General features: G+C 46.7%; 1 protein-coding gene and 1 long non-coding RNA gene across 4 annotated transcripts in view; one reads left to right on the forward strand and one right to left on the reverse strand.

Annotated features, from left to right (window-relative positions):
• Positions 1-18,799, forward strand: part of Gfra1 (GDNF family receptor alpha 1) — a 259,679-nt gene that overhangs the window by 64,265 nt on the left and 176,615 nt on the right. The window lies entirely within an intron of this gene.
• LOC121139143 lies at positions 16,072-18,069 on the reverse strand. The gene is made up of 3 exons (XR_005875996.1): positions 17,943-18,069; positions 16,682-16,941; positions 16,072-16,591 (listed from the first exon to the last, which is right to left on the reverse strand). It is a non-coding gene; the product is annotated as an uncharacterized LOC121139143 (long non-coding RNA).

An 18,799-nucleotide genomic window follows, 5' to 3' on the forward strand; every position in this document is an offset into this window, starting at 1 on the left:
AGGAGGGGGGAGGAGGACATAGGGGAGCAGGAAGGTTGAGTCAGGGGAAGAATAGAGGAGAGAAGGATGAGACATACCATAATAGATGCAGTCATTATAAGTTTGAAGAGTGGTCTGACAACAGTGAGATGTCCAGAGGCTGATAAGGATGACACCAACGGACAATCTAACCAGCAGTGCCTGGCAGTACTTTTAAGCCAGTGCTTAGCGTGACTATGTCCCAAGCGGGCTGTTGATGATGCAGCTCTGCTTGCTCATCGTGAGCGAGCTCACCTGTGGCTCCGCATCTCCCCCAGCATTTGGTGTTGCCGTGTTCTGGATTTCCCCGTTCCTGGGTGTAGACCTTGTGTTTTACTTTGCCGTATGATGTCAAACATCTTTGTGTCTGCTGTTTCTTCCCTGCTGCGTGAGACGCCTTTACACTTCTTTTACCCGTTTCAGAAAACGAGTTATGATTCTTGGTGCTTTTTACAAAAAGTTATTTTCAGGTACGTTCAACTGTCCTCGGTGGCTGGCAAATGTCGTGATTTGCTCTTGGCTCTTGGATATTCGTTTCTTTGGGTAGAGGATTCAGGTTTGGTAGTTATTTTCTCTCAGAATTTGGGTGGGTGGGGCCGGTAAGTACCTTTTGTGCTATGCGTTTTCCCACAGTAGGTTCTCGCGCAGGCTCCCAAACAGTGCAAGGCTGGGATGTGTGGGAGGAAGGCTGAAGCCGGTGTCTTGCCCCTGTGAACCTCCAGATCCACACTTTGGTCAGATTGGAGAGTTCCAGATGGAAGGGGTGAGGATGCGTCGCAATCCCAAGGGTCTAGACACAACTTTCAGAGCTTCAGAAGAGTCCTCCAGCAGTTCAAGTTGACGAGTAAAGAGTGGACTTCATGTCCCTGTAAAATTCTCTCTCGATATTCTTACAAGAGTCGGCTCTCAGTCTGAGTCCTGTTTCCTTAAGCTGCCATCTTAATTCTTCTTGTCCTCTGATGCAGTAACATTTTCTATTTTGTTTTTGTTTCACTGATACTCAAACATAGCTCTGTTTTGCTGTGGAGTATGCGTGTGGGTGTGGGTGAGCCTGTGCCGCAGCTTATGTGAGGCAGTCAGAGGAGAACCACAGGTCTCAGGCCTTGCCTTACACCGTGTTTGAGACAGAGTCTCTTTGCCATTACTATGTACTGCAGGCTGGCTGGCTTGAGAGCTTCCTGCATCCATGTTTGCTACTGTAGCTGGCTTTTAACATGGGTTTGGGGGATTTGAACCCAGGCCCTCATGCATTCAAGTCACACCCTTCACTCACTGAGCCATCCCCTCACGCCCCCCCCCAGCTTTGTGCTTAGTGTCTCCCATTTGGCATTATATAATGTTTTTTCCCAAAAGTGAGTACGTCTTCATTTCACTTGCAGATTTTCTGCTTAATTTCCCTCCTAATGCTTTCCATTCTCCCAGCTGTCTTCCTTACGAACTGCTTGCTCTTCCTGTCCTGTCAATTCAGGCTTGCGTTTCCCAGTCTTCATTTCTCTGATAACGTCTTTTGTTTGAGGGTTCAAGTCTAACTTCCTGGTTACTAACTTTAGCCTTCTGTGTTCCATCAAACCCCCATGTATTGAAATTTAAGTTTTAAATTTCCCTAGTGTTTTAAAAATATAATTTTATAGCCTGGTAGTGGTGGCGTACGCCTTTAATCCCAGCACTTGAGAGGCAGAACCGGGCAGATCTCTGTGAGTTCGAGGCCAGTCTAGTCTATATGGGAAAGGCTCCAAAGCCACAGAGAAACCCTGTGTTAAAAAAAGCAAACATTGCTTTATAAATTAAAAATTACAATTTGTCTGTGTGTGTGTGTGCGCGCGTGCGTGCGTGCGTGTGTGTGTGTGTGTGTGTGTGTGTGCGTGCATGCATGCATGCATGTGTCTATGAATGTGTGTGGTGGGCAGAGAACAAGTTTCAGGAATAATTTATTTCTTCTGTCTGAGGGACCCAGGTCATCAGCTTTGTTGGCAAGTGCTTGCTGAGTCGTAGCAACAGCTCAGGCCTTGTTAAACCTTCTTGTGATTTCCACTTCTTCTTTGTCTCACTTAGTTGTTTTAGAACCTTGTGGGTTGACCAGTTGTCTCTGTCTCCCATTTGTTGTTCCCATGGGTTCTATCATGCTGCTTTGTTTCAGGTTTGTTTTTGGTGACAGTGGCCCTCTGGAGGATTCCTATATAGGGTCTTTTTTTTTTTTTTTTTTTTTTGGTTTTTACGAGACAGGGTTTCTCTGTATTGTTTTGGAGGCTGTCAGTCCAGCCCAGCCTCGAACTCACAGAGATCCGCCTGCCTCTGCCTCCCGAGTGCTGGGATTAAAGGCATGCACCACCACCGCCTGGCCCTATATAGGGTCTTAAAGCCAACTGTCGGGGTTAACCTAGACTTGCTGTGTGGGTCTTTCAGATTTCGCTATTTGTTCCTCATCCCGTGCAGGGGCAGCTTCGGGACTCCACTCATAAGGCTCTCTGCCTGTTTCTGGACCTAGCTTATCCAACAGAGATTCCTGGACTCATCTTCAGGATGCGTGTCGGATGCGTGTCTTCTGGACCTCTGGGTGCATGCTAGGAGATTGGCAAGAAATTCCTAGAAGAGGGTCTGTCCCGTGATGGCTGATCTCACAGGGCCCTGTCACCATTATTCTGGGGGATGGGCTGCATGTTGGAATTATCTTCCCTGGGGGCTCACGGGTTAATTATTTTTTAAATTTCCACATTATTCTAGATGTGCAGCCTAGGCTGCATATTGTTGCATGTCCCAGTCCCTAGTTGTGTCTTCCTTTCTGATTTTTTTTGGTCCTTAATGACATACATTTTGCACTTGCTCTGCTGGTTTTTATTTATTTATTTTTGGCTCAAGTATTGTGCATACTCCTGTATCATTCCAGGCAAGCATTCTGACCACATTTTAGCCACCATGCATAGATGGCTTTGCAGAAACCTGCCTGGGTCGTTGAATTCTTCATGTGGGTTTTAATTTCTCTGCAAAAGATAGGTCTTTTCCTGCCCTCCCCCACCCATTTCTTTCAGCATGGGCGCTTATCAAATATCTTTAATTAAAATGAATTTATACTTTGGGGCTGGATTTGCGTTAATGGCATTCTGTGCTTCTCCTTTGTGTTGAGCGTTTGAACAGATTCTGTCACTGGAGAATATATTCCAGAGTCCGCCAAGTCCAACGTGTGGGAAGCGTGGTGCTCAGCAAGACTTTTAAATGCTGCATAAGAGAGGATGGGGCAATGTTTATTTTGGGGTGGGTAAAATAAACCATTACAGAATGAAGGTGAAAAGAAGTTTTTGGGGAGGGTAGTTTTCCTAGTTGACCTAAGAAAATATTAGATGAGTAAGTTCATCTGTTTGGCTGAAGCAAATATTCTACTATGTTGACGTGAATTGATGGATCATAGCCTGTGTATAGTAGGGCTTCTGGAATGGCATAGTGGGGCTTGCTGAAAGCCTGGTGACCTGAGTTTGATCCCTAGAAGCCACATGGTGGGAAAAGAGAACCAGCCTCACAGAGTTGTCCCTTGTACCACTGGAGACACGCTGATAATAATAATAAAAAAATGCAACGATACACGATAAAAACAAGGGAAACCTTTTAAGCAAATGTGGTTTCTGAAGCAAGTAGAAGGCAGTTTTCAAAGGAGTTCATTCTTTTTTTAAATGTTTTTATTTTTTTTAGATTTTTAAAATTTAAATTATAAACAAGGTTGCTTCACATGTCAATCCCAGTTCCCTCTCCCTCCCCCCTCCCTTGTCCCCCACCAACTCCCCCAGCCCCCACCCAAGGTCCTCCATGGTGGATCTCCAGAGTCTGTCATTTCATTCAGGGCAGGACCTTGGCCCTCCCCCAAGAGTCCAGGCTGAGAGAGCATCCTTCATTGTGGGATGGGCACCCAAAGCCCATTAGTATGCTAGGGATAAATACCGAAATACTACCGAAGGCCCTGTAGATTGACTAGGCCTCCTCACTGACACCCATATTTAGGCAGTCTGGATCAGTCCCATGCCGACCTCTCAGCCATCAGTCTGGGGTCCAAGAGCTTCCCCTTGTTCAGGTCAGCAGTTTAGTTTCTGTGGCTTAAACAAGCCCAGTCTTGACCCCTTTGCTCATCAGTCCACCCTCCCTGTCACTGGTCTCCAGGGGTTCAGTTCAGTGTTTCACTGTGGGTATCTGCCTCTGCTTCCATCAATCACTGGATGAAGGCTCTAGGATGGCATATAAGGAAGTAGTCGAACTCATTAACAGAGAGGGGCATTTAAGGTAGTCTCTCCACTATTGCTTATTTTGCCAGTTGGTGTCATCCTTGTAGATCTCTGGACATCTCACTAGTGCCAGATCTCTCCTCAAACCTATAATGATTCCCTCTATTATGGTATCTCTCATCCTGCTCTCCTCTATTCTTCTCCTGACTCAACCTTCCTGCTCCCCCATGTCCTCCCCTCCTCTCCTCTTCTCCCCCTTTTCTCCCTCTGCCTGCTCCCTCTCTCCTTCCCCCATGATTCCAATGTGCTCGGGAGATCTTGCCTCATTCCCCTTTTCTGGGGTACCATGCATAGCTTTCTTAGGGTCCTCCCCATTTCCCAGACTCTCTGGCAGTGATATTGTAGACTTGCACTCCCCTGATCCATGCCTAAAATCCATATATGAGTGAGTACATACCATGTCACGTTTGCCTTTTTGTGACTGGGTTATCTCACTCAGGATGGTTTCTTCTAGTGCCATACATTTGCCAGCAAATTCAAGATTCCGTTGTTTTTTTTTTCAAAGGGGTTCATTCTTAATTATAAAAAACCCTGTTTTCAGACGCTGTATTCCAAAATTAAATCAGGGCACCATTAGCGAAACATTTTACTTGATTTGATTAGTTTGAGGCAATTGACATTACTCGCTTAATTGACTTTTTATAGGGGTTTGACTTGGGAAGGAATGATCTGTGTACAGTTTATATTTTCAAATTAAGCTTCTAAAACTTAAACCCCCAAGTCTGGACTCTGTTGGGCAACATCTGCGTCCGCCTGTCACCATAGACATTTGCATCCCTACCTATGAGCATCTGCAAATGATTGGCTTCCCATTGCCAATGCACAGGCTGGGGCTCAGGCCTCAACAAGACCTGAGAGATGGAGCAATTATCTGGAAATTCAAGCCCCACATGTAAGAATCTTCTGTACGATATATCATTGAGGTTCTGGATATTTCAGTTACAAGGATGTTTTGATGAAAATCATCTGGGTAATTGCACGAGTTTTCCACTTCATTTTGTGTGTAAACACAGCTGTCCTGTGACTGACAACTTTTTAAAAATTCTCTTTTGAAAATAACCATTTTTCAAGATGAAGGGCGTGTGTGTGTGTGTGTGTGTGTGTGTGTGTGTGTGTGTGTTTCTGTGGTAGTCTTCATGAATGTGTGATATGCCCAGGCACAAGCTTGTGTGTGCTGTGGAGGCTGGAGGTCAGCTTCATGTTTTCTCCTTAATTGAATCTGGAACTCACTGATTTGGGTACCCCTGCTGGCCAGTGAACTCTAGAGAACTTCCATCTCCCCAGGGCTGGCTGTGCACATGGACAATGCTCTGCTTAGCTTGCCAGTGGGCGTGCTGGGAACTGAACTCAGGTCCTCATACTTGTTCAGCTTTTACTTGGCTGACAGAGCCTCCTCCCTGTTCTCCAGATTACTAACTTTGCTTGGGAATTGTGTGTTTCAACTGATGTTGTGAACCCTTGGCTCTTCTGTCCTGACTTCCGGTAAGAATGGCTGGCTAGAGAGACTCTCCTTGTGTTCTTGGTGTTGAAGAGTCTTCTGTATGGATCTAATGATATTTCTGTATGGTCTCTAGAAGGAGCATAGTACTCACCCAGCCGGTGCCGCCTAATCCTACCCTAACAACAGCAACATTTCACACCTGTACTTTAGTAATCACAGAGAACATGGCAAATAGTTCCATGCGTAGAGAGACACATCCAATTTGACTATCCCATCAATTCCAGATGGTACCTGTTCCTGATGAACCTCTCTGTTCAGTGCCAACGTGGAACCTCCGCCAACACATTCTAATTCCACTCCCGAACTCATCTGCGTCATGTGGCGTCGAGTATTAATACCCATTGAGCCGCCGCTTGGATCGGCTGAAGATGCAGATGCGGCCCAGAATGTCCTGCAGGGACCCTCAGCTGGAGGCTTGCATGGGCCTGTGTTTCCCCATCACCACGAAACACTGAAATTACACGGCTCAGATTTGTTTTGACAGATTTTTGGTTCTCCGGGGTCCCTGTGTTTCTCTGGTCTCTTCCAGGCAATTTGAAACGCTCACAGGATAGTTGGAGGAAGGCTGGGGACTGTGAACTTCTTGGTGACAGGTTCTTGGAAAGGTGTGCATCGGTTTTCTTACCCCTGCTGATGGTTTCACAAGTGTTTTTGGATTCTTCTGGCAAAGACCGTGGTCACTCCAAGACATGAGAGTATCGGTTTTTTTGCAAAGCCACACATTTTAGAGATCTCCCCAGTTGTGAAATTCTGAAGCATGGGTATGCCTCGAGCAGGGTTTTGTCTGTGAGGGTAGAAGGCTGTTTTCATCAGTCTGTTAAGACTCAGCACATGGGCTGAGGGTAGGAGATTTGGCTTGGTCCTAAATCGTAGCTCCAACCATCTTCGCTAGGTCACTAGAACCTCCTGGAACCTCAACTTCACTATCGGTTGACTGGGACACCTGCATCGTGCCTCCACGTGGGTTTGAGCCCAAATAAAAGCTCCCTTTGCCATCCCTGACGCGAGCTGAGCCAGCCCTGCACACTTCTGATACGCCTCTGCTCGTTCTCTTGGCTCTGCGTGTTCTTAAGTGTGTGTCTCCCACATGTGGAGCACCAAGGCTGTGTCTCCACCCTTCTGCATGCATGTAGTTCAGGGCAAGGGCTTTGAAACCTGTAATGTGTGAAGGTGCAGAGTGGAGAGGGGAGCAGGCACAGTGAGAATCTGTAGACACTCACCCCTTTCTAGTGACCTGCCACCTATGCAAGGGCTTCTTTTTGTGCTCTACCTGTGTTACACGAGGTGGCCTGGAAGTCTAAAGGCTTCATTTGGTGTGTGCATGTATGTGTGTGTTCCAGTGTGTGCACAGGCTCGCGTGTGTCGTCGTCACAGGTGTACTTGCTTGTGTGTGTGTGTGTGTGTGTGTGTAGATCAAGTTCTGGTTATCTTCCTCTATCATTTCTTCATTTCTTCTTTTTTTTTTTTTGAGACAGGGTCTCTCATTGAACCTGCAGCTTGCATTTGGTCTATATTGGCTAGAGAACCCCCAGGATCTATCTTCGGCCATACCACCCTGAAGGCACCTGGGGAAGCTAAGCAGGGTCGGGCGTGGCTAGGTGCCTGGATGGGAGAAATCATCACAAGAAAAAACCCCGCCTCTTTGTGGGTGTGGCTTTGTGATGGTGCTTGATAAGGAAAATACACATTGTTGCCAAGGCTTTCTTCTGCCTTTGCTTTCTCTGTGTGTCAAGAGGGCTGGGCACTCTGGGAAGAGGGAAGAGGAGCCACTGAATGTGGTGAGGGCACGGAGAAGTGGGGCAGCCCGGTCACCACAATAGGAGGAGTAAGAGGCAAGCACATGAGGTCAGTGCGGGGAGGAACAGTGAGGGCTTTGTTCAGAAGACTTAAGAGTATACCAGCTGCTTCCTTAAATTCAAAAGTCACTTAGATTTTCTTGGTGGCCTGATGGGCCAGAAACAGAACACTAGCAGGCAGAGCCTTCCCATGTTTTATATGACACCCCAGGGAAACAGCAGGGACACCTGCTTGCTTATATCTCTCCCCCCCCAAAACACACACACTCTGAAGTGCTTTGTTTCCTGGACCCAGCTAAACTGTGCAGACCATGTAGTGACCTTATGATCCAGAGACCCCCAACTGCTGCATCGAGAGCCATTGAACAGGGCTCTATTGTGCAACACATTCAAAATTGCTTTCATAGTTTTGCTCAGAGTGAACTCTTCGAGTAGTTTGGCAAATCCCGGGAGACTCGGCTATCAGCTTAAGGCTTCTGTTGTTATTGCTACACTTAAAAAATGAATCTAAAGTATAAATTATCTTTTAATGAAGAACGGCAATCTCCTTTTGTCGGAGATGATACTTGTCTATCACAAGATAAATAATCACTTTAATTATTATGGTGGCATGGGAAACTACATTTTGCAAAGAATTTCATTCTAAATGTATGACAGGCTAAATTAGTATTTAGAAACTCCTGAAAGAAATTCATTGTTACACTACGTTCTTATCTGCTGTCCTATCAGGCGGGCTTTCTTTAATTGAATGTTATTATTTTGGACCACATAATATTTGCTCTGGGTAAAATAACAATAACTCATTAGACCCTCTGCCTCTGCATGAGATCAATAACAAAATTCCCATTATTTATTTTCCCCAAAGACCTTTAGACAGGGCACTACCAGCATGGTATAAAAAAAGGGGTTTTATAGTGATTTACTTTAAGAAGATTTTCACCACTGATATATATCCAGAAAAACCCCACTAGAATTGAATTGTAATAATTATAAAACAAAAACATTGAGAAATGGTTCTGTCATGATCTGCATTTTGATTCTCTGAAACTCAAGAGATGCAAAGTTTTGCAGTGTCTAGAACAAAATTTGTCAACATGATATGGTAGGAGGGACTATAAACATTAATATTTCCAATGTAAACCCACAAATGCAGATGGACCTCCCTCTTTCCTTCCCTCCCTCCCTTTCTCCTTCCTTCGGGTAATCTCTGTAGATGCATTTTCCTTGCTGTTTTTTTAAAATAGCTGGACATGATGATAACATGCTTGCTTTTAGCCTGCTGTAGGGGCTGGGGAAAGAGATCAGTAGGTGAGCATGCTTGCTGTGCAAGTGTTAAGACCTCAGTTCAAATCCCCAGCATCCACATAAAAATCCAAGCATGGCCATACACCTTTAGCCTCACCACTGGAAGCTAGCAGGGATAATAGGAGGCTTGCTGGGTCTGATGGATGCCAGCCTAATTCCAGGTTCAGAGAGAAATCCAGCCTTATGGGAAGAAAGCAGAGCAATGGAGCAGGACGCTGACATTCTTTGGTCTCTACGTGTCCGTATACCACTGGCATATATACCGACACACATGCACAAGTCAAATAAAATGAAATAATGAAATTTCCGTTCTGTATATTTCAGTCTGAACCCAGTGGAGGGAACAGAAAAGCAAACACAGAAGCTGTGGGGGGCCTCATGGCAGGGGAATTGCAAATGCTGGTTTTGCAGCTAATAAGTGCTAACATTCAGCATGGGTAAAAATTATAGATTTTTTAAAATCTCGGCCTTTAAAAGAAGTGGCCATTTGTTTTATATGTCAATAGTTGAAACGCAAATGTGGAGAAAGAGATTCAAATATTCTGCCTCAGGAAAAAAAATCTGTAATGTACCATAGATTTTTAGATTAAATGGACCAGATTAGAATAATTGCAGAGGACATTATTCCTTCATTGAGCAGATTACAACCAATTAAGTCGTAATTGTGAGCCCTTGTTAAATAAATATCCCTTATGATCAATCACAGCAGAGGGAAGACAGGTGTTAGTTAGGCTTGTCCATCTATTCCTCTCTCCAGAAATTCTCTGTGTACCTGAAATGGTTCTGTCCACAGAGAGATGTTCACAGAACCCATAGAGAATGTGGACTTGGATGGTGTGTAGCGTCAGTGTAAATAAGCTTGCCCTGCTCTCCATCAATTTTTAGCTTGGCACTTGGGAGGGCAGGCATGCGGTGGCCTGAAGACTGAAGGTGGATGGAGGAGCTTGCTGTGTTCTTCTGACACTTACAAGATGAAGTAAATCTTTCTGATCGCTCTTGAGGTCACAGGGAGGTTACCTTGCTGGCGCCTTCCCTAGGGCCCCTCCACACTGAAAGACGAGGCTTTCCTGTTGTCAGATGCAGCCCTGTTCCAGCAGCAGCAGCTGCTCCCAGAAGAGCCGGTGAAGGAGTCCCTGGGCTTGCATGCACTTCATTTTGTATATAATTCCGGTGTTAAATTTATCGGAAGACTGAGCCTAATGTAAAACACAGCGTATAGAAACAAGGCTCCAGTGTCGGCTCTCCTGCAGGCTTGGGAGGAACTGAAGGTTCTCAGGATGTCTGCTGCTTGTGGGGGAGCCAGTGCTGTGAGCCCTGGAGTGAAGAGTATAAAAGCTGGCCCTCTATAATCAGCAGGTCTCTCAGATGTGGTGCTGTGACGTCTGGGAGGTAGCACAGGTGCTGTGTTCCCAGAGGAGCCCCTCTCCCTCCTTCCCTCCTGACCTTGTCAGAGCTGTGGGGCTCTGGGCCAGCAAATTCCTAGTCTGCATCTATTCTGAAATTTCCTGTAGCCAGGGCTTGCTGGAGTAAATGATTCACGAGGATGGGTGGGCTTTGTCAGATGTTGATGTCTCTGTGTTGCTACTTTGATAGGATATACAGGATGAGTGTCTGGATCCCTCAAGAGAAACAGAATTGCAGCAGAGAACGATGGAAGGAGGGAAGAGGCAGCCTCTTTGCCTTATTTATTTTGACCTGTTTGTCTCACCACTGCTTTGTTGGTTTATTAATCAGTTAGAGTATTTACTTGAATGCCTGTGCCAGACAGTAAATACGGCAGATTGCTTAAGAGCTCAGACTGGAAACAGACCAGCTTCAGCTCTAGCCCTTCCTCAGCCACAGTTAGACAGTATGACTTCTGACCTCAGGCGAGTCACGTGATCTCCTTGAGCCTTGGTTTCCTGGCCTGTAAAATCTTGTAGAAAGATCCGTATGTCCATTCATAGACCGTGGCTAAATGGTTTATGGCCCAGCAACAGAGTGGAATACTACAGAGCTTTCAGATGTATGCCGGATCTCTGTGTAAAGATCTCCAGAATAACTAAGCATTTCCAAGGGAAGAGAAACTTACAATATGGAGGCTTGTGTACACACCAAAAAGTTATATGGATAATTAAGACACAAGGACAGATAGTAATGACAGATTTGAAGGGAAACTTGGCATTTCGTGGGGGCAGGCTGAGAGGGAAACTTTCCAATGTGTCTTTTTATGTTTTCATATTTTTTAATCATACGCTGCCTGTTATAAACATCATGGAGTTTTGTGGGCGATAAAACCACTCTTACATTCTTATCCCAATGCCTGGGCCTAGGTGCTCTGAGGCTCTCTTTAGTGAGGTCATTGTTTTTGTAGTGTTGAAACAAAGTTGCTTATTTGAAGTTAAGAGTTTCCTGTTTAGCGAGAAGACAGAAAATAGCAAGATGTACCCAGAGTGCTCTGGGAAGGCTGAGGATAGGTAGGAGCCAGGGTTGTGCTTATTTTGGGAAAAGGGTGTAGGACAGGGGGTGCTCCCAGAGATACGTTGGCCCTTGCATTATCAACATCGGCTCCCTTGAATGTGCATCCCCCCCTCCCCCACCAGGGGAATCATCAGTTGCCTGCTTCTAAAATTCATTTTTGGGGGTCTTCTTTGTCTCATGTCACCTGTGTCCTGGACTTGTCTTCCCAGTGATTTCATTCTGTCTTGGTTACCTTTATAAATACAAGGTACATACATGATTCTCCCTTGGTACATGCGAAGGTATTAGCAACTTTCTTTGGTGGCCTGGATGGGAAAGTACTCAGAGTGCCGGTTTGTTCTGTGGTCCCTGGCAAATGCCTTGACCCCAGGGAAGTGAGAAAGTGGTTCTACTCAAACAGACTTGGTCCTCTGAAAGGGAATGGTGGCCCTTCCTGTTGTGAGCAGAGCCTCCAGGTGTCTACCTTAGGCTGAGGGCATTGTGAGAGTTATGCTTGATCAGCACTAGGGGGTGCCTGTGCTCACATCCAGCTTGAGCTCCTAACAAAAACAAGGAAAGGTCACACCACAACTTCCTTTGCTCCCGTCCATCCTTGGATCCTCCTTGGTGTCAGAGATGGGCTATTTCCTTGGCCTGCTCAAGCTGTCTGAACAGTACGTAGACTGGGGTGGGTGGGTTTCAAAGAATGAAATATGTTTCTGGGTTCTGAAGGCTAAGGTCAACGTGTTAGAAGAGCAAATAACCCTTGGCTTGTAGGAGGCTGCCATTTTGTGGGATGCTCATGTGACATCCCTTTTGTTATAGGATGAGGGAAAGACAGAGAAGGGGTGCCTGTTGTCTCTTACAAGGTCACTAATCATACTCGGGGGGGGGGGCATCTTCATGACCTTATCCAAACCCAACTTCCTTTAAGAGGCTTAGCCTCTGAGTACTATCACATTAGACGTCATGGCTTCACGAGTGACTCAACACTTCAGTTGAGTCTCTAACAGGTGGGATGGATGGCTGTCACTTTTGGGGTGAGGGCGGTTGCTGAGGTGAGTAATGTTGGACACGCCCCTCTGCAGTGTGAGGTTGCCACAAGCAGGTTCTCCCGTGTGCTGAAGATAGGTGGTGGTGTGTGTCTTGGGTTCAGGGGTGTCAGAGCTCTTGGTGCAGCATTCCAAGTATGCATTTGGACAGTCAGTCAAATATTGTCACGATCATTTGACTTAGGGTTACAGAGAGATAGGATAAACACCCTTTAAGATTTATTTCTTTCGTAAAGAAACTGACAGGCCAGGAAGAGATACTTAACAGCTTGGAGATCCTCAGGCTGTTGGGAGGCAAGTTGCAGTGGCCACTGTAATGACATTCATTTTCTCTTTGACTGGCCTTGGCTGACCCCCTTTGGGAAATCTTTCTGTTACTGTTTGCTTGCTGAGAACTGATAAGTTTAAGTATTGAATGTCCCAGCTGTCCACCCAGTTTGCGGTCCAGGCTCTTGGTCTATCCCTGGGTTCCAGGCAGAGGCCGCCAGGTATATAATTTTATATTTGTGTTTGAATGAGAATCCCCCCCCATGGCTCAGATATTCGAACATTAGGTCCACAGTTGGTGGCACTGTTTGGGAAGCTTTGGGACTGAAGTATGCAACTGGGGGTAGGCTTTAGATGCTTATAGTCCCACCCCACATCTAGTATACTCTCAACATACTCTCATTACCTCCTGCTTTGAAGATATAAACTCTCAGCTTCCTGCCCATTGTCGCATCTGCTGCTTGGTACCATGCTTCCCTTGTGTGACAGGCTTTGACCCTCTGTTAACCCTGTGGAACCATAAGGGCAATTAAACTCTCTCTTTTCTAGGTTGTCCTGGTCATGGTGTTTTATCACAGCAGCAGAGATGTGACTAATACTGTGTGTACTACAGTTTATATTATATGGTATTTACAGTAGCAGGGTATGAAGAGGCTGTATGCAAGCATTACCTGGGACTGCCAAGTATTCCAGGGATGTGATGGAATTAGCAGGTGTTGTGAGAAACCATTCCTGGGGAGACACTGCACAAATGTCTACACCCTAGATGGGGATCCCAAGACAGACCAAAGTACCGATACCACCGAAGTTCAACTTGGTGAGCTGTTGAGTTTGGGGTGGGGCTGGATTAACAGTAAATATGGGTTAGGGCTTACTGACAGGGGCAGAAATGGCCCCAAGACAGCTGTGTCACCAAAGCTCACCCCAGCATGGGTGACAGCTATAAACAAACCTGGGATGCTGCAGCATGCTCCACAGCCTTCAGGCAGCTCAACAGATTGGAGAGTGCCCTTTCTGGAGGCTCACTTAACCCATCCTTGCTTGCTCTGGCAGGGTTGGGGGGCGTGGCCTAGTGAGTCTGGTCAGTTTCAGGAACGTCCTGGAGCTGTTTTTGTTTTGAGTTGTTTACCTTCCTGTTTAAGGAGCGCCTCTGAAGGATGGGAATGTTTCGATCTAGAAGGAAGCTGTTACACAACAGCAGGTTTATGTCTACAAGGAGTTGTTGTTGTTGTTGCTTTGTATTTTCCTTACCCGGATTAAATGAAGTCGTAGCTCTTAGCCCAATATCATTTTTTTTTTAATACGGAGGCTCCAGGAGAGGTGCTCTTGCTACAGTTTAGGCAGGTTCTGGTGCCCAGGCCTGCTGGAGCCCGCGTCTTCATTTTAGTGGGTCTCTGAGAAGCAGTCCAGATAAGAGTAGGTTTGATCTGAACCATCTAGGCACTGAATGGGTTCCCATCCTTTCCTAAGGGAGACCAAAAGACAAGCTGGCTGTTAGCACTTCCCCGGAGAAGTGAGGAGACACTTCAGTTAGATTGTCTGCCCTCCAGCTCTGTGAGCCACAGTGGGAAGTAGTCTTCCTTCTCCCCACAAGTAGGGACCTAGGGGGTTCCTCTGTCCCAAGAGCTGAGGGAATAGCTGGAGGAGCCACACCCCCAGCCACATTGATATGGAACTTCTGTCCCTGGCGTCCAGGGGAAGGAATGTCAGTTATGGTGAATGGCAGGTTCCTTCCTCCAAACCACGCTGGCTGTGGTCTGTGGGGAAAAAAACCCCGATCCTCGTCTTTTTTTTTTTTTTTTGTAATATTGGCCCTTTATGCATAATTTACGTTGGGGAAAATGGAAGAAAAATCAAATGTTCTCGTTAAAAGAAAACGGGCAGTGGAGTGAGGTGACTCTGGGTGGAAAGGATGTCCTGGGAAGAGGATGGGGAGCAACGGGTGAGTGGCAGCATTGGATGAGGTATGGCCCATGGAGACAGGCAACAAGGGGATTGGGCGGGCTTTGGCTCTGGGGAGCTCCTGTCTAAAGGCGTGGTCTTAGAAGAGGATAGTGATCCGGGGGCCACTTCAAGCCAAGGGCCCAGCGTCTGGGCGGGGACCTTGACCAAGTTGGTGCAGCATTTACTTGGAGTGCCTGCACGGAGGAAGGTCTGTTCTAGGCTGTTGGGAATTAGTCTTGGGGAGCACCTTAGGTGGGGAATCTTTCTTTTCCGGCGTGCTGGCATAACCTCCCTGTGTGCTCAAAAGGTTCATTGTTGACTCAATTAAAAATCATCACGCTGGGGTGGGAAGGTGACTCAGTTGGTAAAATGCTTTCTTGCTGCTTTACTGAAGCCTGAGAGCCTGCGTTCAGATCCCCCAGCACTGTTGTAAAAGCTGGGTGCCACAGCCTGTGTCAGTAACCCTAGCCCAGGCACAGGTGGATCCCCAAAGTCACAGGCTAGCCAGGTTTATTGAGAGAGCTCTTTAGCAGTTGGAGAAGCCCCCCGGTGTTGCTGTCTGGCCCCCACACATGCGTTCCTCCTCAAGGGTACCCAAGGATTGGGTATATAACAGATACACACACAACGTTTTGTAAATAATAAGGAAGATCTGATCTGAAGGTGGCTAGAATCTTGATTCAGACATGAACTTAGCACAGCTTAGTCTTTGGCTGGAACTAGCAAATCTTAATTAAAGGTCAGGGGAGCCTGTGGCTCCCATGCAGGGTTCCCCAGCAGCATACTGGGGCTTCCTGACATGTTCCCTAGGGAGCTCATGGGAGCTGGGCCTTCCCTGCTGCCAGCATTGAAAAGGGACCCTGAGAACACTTGAGGCTTTGTAGCCCTGGGCTTGGAGGTCACACCACAGAGTGCCACTCCCATCCCTTTTTAACACCTTTGAGGAAGGTTAATGATTAATATGTCCCACTTCAGGAAGCTCCAGAACAAGCTGTAAAAGTAATTTGCAGTTCTCCCTTTCTCCATAGCTATGCTGAATGTGCTCTTTAATTGCCCTGTAATGGCTTTTTGTTTTGGAGACTTTTTTTGTTTTTACAAAAGTAGACAATCCTTTATTATCTATCGTGGAATACTGGGATTTTCTTTCTTTCTTTCTTTTAATGTTAAGAATCACTTAAGTATCACAAAGGGTTTGAAAAAAATGGCAGGGAACTTAGTTCTACTTAGGCTGTGAAATTTTCAACACAATGCTTTGATGTTTATAATTAATTAAGTTGCTCAAATGGGGTATATTTAAAGAGAAGTCAAGGCACCAAAATGCTCATCCTTAGATCACCCAACATTCTTTTGAGACAAGTTTCTGGAGGCCTGCCAGCCCTTTACTCCATAGTGTATACTCAACGGGAGGGAGGGTTGGAGTAGCTGCACTTTTTGCTCCCGTTATTTCCGAACAGTATGGAGTATGTTTATTTTTTTAACCTGTTTATTTTAGTACAATCTGGAGTCTAGCCACCCCGGTTGGGATTGTATGACCTCAAGGGGATTCCTCCTCTTTCCCTGAAACTCACACAGGTGGGAATGATCTCTGCTAGAGAGAAGTGAGCAGGTCATTCTAGAAGGACTGGAATGGTCACACCTCTCCTCTCTTCTTGTCCCCTGCCCTCGAGGCCACCAGTTTGATCTTAGTAATAACACATCTCTTCATCCACTGCAGACAGGCCCCTTTTGTGAGGGCAGTTTCCTAGCACAGTCCTGTTTTCGGAGGAAGCTTGGTTGACTCACAGCCCCGTAGAATTAGCTTTCAGTAAAGCTTGAGTGCCAGGGGCCTCGATGTAGATGTGGAAATGCGGAGTAAACCCTGTCACAGGGCATTAGCTTTTATCCCGTAGTTGGAATTTAAATTTATGGGTGTATTACAGCGGATTATTTTTCTTCACTAAGCAGGTGAGTTGGGAAAAGGCTGGCAGATGTTTTCAGATGAGATGGGAAAGAAAGGCCTGGGACCTGGGAAGGAGAAAGGAAACAGGTATCAAAGGCAGACGAAGTAAAGCATTATCCAGTCAGCGTAGCAGCCAGAGCTCTCCCTGCACTTACCTACCGTGCACATTAGAAAGATGCTCTCTGCCACTCACATAATCTGGAGCCACAGCAAGAGTTCAAGTCAACGGAGAAAGGCTTACCTCCACGCCTTAAATGACAAGGTGTAGCAGATGTGTATAACCTTAAAACAGACGTCGTAGAGGTGCCTGCGACTCGGCTAAGTATGCAGCCATAGGGTCATTCAAGGCGCGAATAAGCTGATGCTCGTGGAGTTTGACTTACTTCATGTCACAGAGCTGGTGAACATCCTGGGGCTGGAAATGTAGGCTGCCAGTTAGACCTTGCTGACCCTTGAAGGAGTCAGCGCGCACCTCCTGGGCTTGGTGGGTACCTTCCCAAGGGTCCCCCTGCCCTTGCCTGAGCTCACACCTGCTGTAACAATCAGCCTTCAGCTCAACTGTTAAATGTGTTACCTCCCTGCCAGAAAGTTTCTGTGTTCTCGTTCAGTGAATCTTAAGTGTACATGTGGGTATTTTTTTTAAAACAGAAAATAAAGTTCTAATAGTCCTGCACATCACCGTGAAGTCCTTGTTGATTTATAATCTACTGTGGTCCTAAACATTGGCAGCTTCCTCTCCAGTTTTCTGGGCTCCAGACACACAGTGGATGTTCTGTCCAGCCAGAGACAGTCTGTATTCCTTTTTACTTTTACTGAGTGGAGAGTGAGAGAGAAAGAGAGAGAGAGAGACAGAGAGACAGAGAAAGACAGAGAGACAGAGAAAGACAGACAGAGAGACAGAGACAGAGATTGATTGATTGAGGGAGAGATGACTGAGATCGTACCTGGCAGAAACTTTTTAGGATTAAAGGTTTTTTTGGCTCATACTTTCAGAGAGATCCCATTGCATCGTGGCAGCAAAGGCGGGGCAGCATGCGGGGCAGTTGGAGCGTGTGCTGCAGCCTCCTCGAGTCTCAGTGAACCCAAAAGCAGAGCTCTGGGGAAGAAATGCTCAGAGCATAAGCCTGTAGACAGTTCTCTCTCTCCATCCCTCTCCCTCATCTTGTCCCTTTCCCTGTCTCTCTATCCCTCCCCCTTTTTGTGCACATGCATGCGTGTGTGTGTGTGTGTGTGTGTGTGTCTGTCTGTCTGTCTGTCTGTCTGTCTGTCTATGTCTGTGCACAGGCACCCAGTATCCTTAGTGAAGAACGAAGGCACGAAGGTTCTGGTCTGTTTATATGAATGGCACCTGTCTAATGGTCCCTCAGTAAATATTTCTGAACTAGAGACAAGCTTGTTTATACCAAAAGCTTTCACCTGCACTTTGAGAGGAACTAGAGGTCAACAGAGAAAGGACGTCGTATACACTGGTGTCCTGATTGTAGCCCTTCCAGCAGCTTCTGAGAGGTGGATTTGCCTCCGTGCTAGACGGCCATCTCACCCAGCAGAGTGAGAATGTGGGATCGTGTCTTCACTGTGACCTCGCACCAAAGTTAGTCTCCGTTTCCGTAGCTCCGAGGTGGGCGTGTGCTGTTCTACTGTCAGCATTGCCTTGAGTGTAACGTCGGGAGCTACATGTGAGGCGTTGGGGGGTGGGGTGGACGGCAGGTGAGTGTGCTGCCCGGATGGTGAGGTGTTGTCAGGGATCCCTGGGATCAGGGACTCCACTTCAGGCTTCAGACAGATGATGAAGTCTCCAGTCTCCAGAATGTACAGATGGGTGAGAGTGATGACTCCCTTCAGTGAACATCTTGGCCCGGCACAGAGAGAAGCCATAGTAAGTTCCTCCAATAAGGCCACACCTATTTTTTAACGGTTTTTTTTTCAAGGCAGGGTTTCCCTGTGTAGTCTCGGCTACCAGGCAGCTCACTCTGTAGACCAGGCTGGCCTCAAACTCAAGAGATCCGCCTGCCTCTGCCTCCGGAGTGCTGGGATGAAAGGTGTGCGCCACCACCGCCCCTCATCTAAGGCCAGATCTCTTCAGCCCCTCCAGACAGGGTCACCAACTGGGAACCTAGTATTCGGGTGGTGGGGACTGTCGTGAAATCTCATTCAGGCCAACTGAAACTGTCCACATTCAAAGTGAGGCTTTTGTCTTACGGTCGGTATCTCCGAGAAGCCATCGCTAACACACCTACTGTGTGCTTTATGCCTCTGAGTGTATCTTGATCGCA

The sequence above is a fragment of the Mesocricetus auratus genome, unplaced genomic scaffold, assembly GCF_017639785.1.
Source record: "Mesocricetus auratus isolate SY011 unplaced genomic scaffold, BCM_Maur_2.0 Super-Scaffold_4256, whole genome shotgun sequence".
NCBI lineage: Eukaryota > Metazoa > Chordata > Mammalia > Rodentia > Cricetidae > Mesocricetus > Mesocricetus auratus.